This window comes from Clarias gariepinus, chromosome 19 (assembly GCF_024256425.1).
Source record: "Clarias gariepinus isolate MV-2021 ecotype Netherlands chromosome 19, CGAR_prim_01v2, whole genome shotgun sequence".
Taxonomy (NCBI): Eukaryota; Metazoa; Chordata; class Actinopteri; order Siluriformes; family Clariidae; genus Clarias; species Clarias gariepinus.
The window spans coordinates 5,791,682-5,794,482 of record NC_071118.1 but is presented as its reverse complement, the minus strand read 5'-3'; the positions used below and the strand labels follow the sequence as shown (position 1 = coordinate 5,794,482).

At 36.7% G+C, this 2,801-nt stretch overlaps 1 non-coding gene across 1 annotated transcript; it reads right to left on the bottom strand.

The window, feature by feature from the left end:
* Positions 1-2,267: 2,267 nt before the first annotated feature.
* Positions 2,268-2,379, bottom strand: LOC128508105 (U5 spliceosomal RNA). Its single transcript, XR_008355864.1, has one exon. It is a non-coding gene; the product is annotated as a U5 spliceosomal RNA (small nuclear RNA).
* Between the last annotated feature and the right edge of the window lie 422 nt (positions 2,380-2,801).

Genomic DNA, 2,801 nt, shown 5'->3' with positions numbered 1-2,801 from the left:
GCGTTTCTATCAAATTTTTGCTCTGAACTAGAATCCGTCAGAGTTATTTATTAGTGTTAAGCCTATGAGATTTCTTGGGGGGATTAATTGCCCCCTGTGAGGGTAATTGACCGCCACCCCTTAGAAAAGTCTTAGCACCTCAATGCCGAATAAGCTGCATGATTTGACACCTCTTTAATGGGCATACAACAAACGTTACGTTACCAGTTACGAACCAAAGTCTGCATCATATGTCAATAGGGGAAATTTTGGGCACCTCTTATGCCCCAGGGGTAAAACTTATACACTTGTGTGGGGTATGTTCTAACACAGCGTGCATGCCTCTTCAAATGCGATAAATTTTATGTTTCTACAATATTCTTTGGGACCTCTTAGAAACATAGCACCCCATTCCCAAATAAGCTGCACGATTTGACAACTTATTCAGGGGTCTACGACAAACGGTATGGGACTAGTTACGCGCCAAACTTTTGCACGAAAGAGGAAAAAAAGGGAAGAAAAATAATAAGCCTGTGAGATAACAATAGTAGTGCTTCACTACTTTATTGGTGCACCACTAATAATTATATAAATCTTTTTTCGAGCTCAATTTTTTTAACGCTCCAGCGAGATGCAATAACTGATGGTAAAATTCCTTTTCCGGGGAAGTAAACACCTGTTGGTCACTCGTTCCCTCCAACATTCTCAGTTTACATTAAACTGAACATTTTCGCTCCCTGCGGTTTGGAATCAGACTTAATATGGCTGAACACCCTGTGTTACCTGAAGCAGGGTACTTCAGGTAATTTAGAACGCACCTATTTTTTGGGCCTGGTAAGTGGTCAAGCAAAATTTTCCATCAGTCATTGAACCTTGCTGAAGTACGAAATAATGGAGCTTGAAACTATATTTGTAGACTTATTGTCATTATCTAGGTAATATAATATCAATATGACAAGACAGACACATTAATAAAAAAGAAACTCACATTTGGTGAAATTTTCATTACATACTGTAAATTTATGTATTTTAACATACATTTCCAATGTGTGAAATATTCACAGAAACTTACAGACCTACTTGAGTTTTGCATGAGTTAAAAAAAGTAATGTAATTAATTAACTTCAGAGCTAGTACGCTTTAGTGATGGGTCACTCATGAACGATCCGTTCTTTTTGAATCAAAAGAGCGAGTTGTCTCGGAGAGTGATTCGTTCATTTTCTACTGGGCACGCATGCGCATATCATCGTAAAACCTCCGTAGGATACGTACTAGTGATGCTACGCGGGTCGGGTATTTTTCCAACCTGCGGGTCCCGCTTTTATGAAATTATTTTTCCCGCCCCGCACCACTGTATCTATTTTTACAACTCGCCCCGCCCCGCATCTGCAACCATTAAATAGACATACTAGGCAGTGTATTTCAAATAAAAGCATCCTTTATTTCAGCCTTAAAGTGTTTGGAAACATCGCCCTGTAAACTGGCAACAACATATGATTATGAATATAAACGATAAATCAGGTCATATTAATAACAAGATAATACACATTTTAAACATTTACAAAGCAGCGTTTGTAATCTAGGCTAAACATTTTTTTATTTTAGATTTTAGACAGTTTACAGCCTACGCTAAATAACCACTGACATTTTTTTTTCATTTATCACACGGAAATGTTCATTTAACGTTTTTACATTCGCTGTGCAAAAAAAGAATGCTAAAACATTAGATTTAGCAACCTGACCTTTTTTTCTTTAATGATGTAAATTTCCCACCTCAAATAAAGTGACAATTTCTTTACCCGCCCCAACCGGACCCGCGGGTTACCAGACGACCCGCGCATCACTAGTACGTACAGGAAACAGAATTGAGCGATTTTTTTTCAATGACTCTTCCACTCCGAGTCGTTCGTTCCTTTGTCACGTGATTCCCAGAAACGCTATGCGGTGCAATAGATTCAAAAGAACAAACGACTCAGACTGGAAGATATGAGGTGAGCTACTTATTCTGTTTATTATAATATGTACTTAGCTGCATTATAATATTTTTTATTACTGGAACTAAAATTTGTGTATATAGACGTATTGGAAATCTTTAGATTAAAAATCCCACATTTTATTTTCGATTAAAAGAACTAATTGACCCAAATTCGCCTATTTTGATGAACAAGACTCAACGAATTGATTCAGTTAAAGAATTTAAGGTTCTTATCATCAGTATGTGTTAGCCAACTCTCATTTCAGCGAAGCCATCCCACATGTTTGAAATCTTTCATTAACTCTTAAAGAGTGCTCCACCAATGTGGAACTCTAAAAATTAGTTTATACTCATAGTGTTCCTCTCCACGGAAATCTTTAGTAAAAGGCGAAAGATTTATACGATATGAAGAGAAACAAGAGTGATAGCGAGTCGTTTCGTGGCGTGACATTTTGTAGCGAAGACAACACACTGCTAGATAATGGTAACCAATTTATCGCTTATAAAACAATTTGACAAGTGACGTACTAAACAATACCAACGCACTTACAGGAAACCATGTAAAAATTATAAACATACCAAAGCCAAACCACTTTAGAAAAATATTTTTAAAACATACGCGAAATGCACCATGGGATGCATGTGATTAGCCCCGCCCCTATCGGTTTCTCTAAAGTCACCCAGTTTGTCCTGTTTATTTTCTTCTTGTTTAGGATGCTGTTTTTTTTTTCAGTTTGTCTTTTAATCCCAATTTTAAAATTCGTTTATTATTTATTTTATAATTTGTTGGCTTAATTGAGGTGGTCTGCTTTCACAGCTTTATAAACTAAGCAGATTTTTCGCTTGT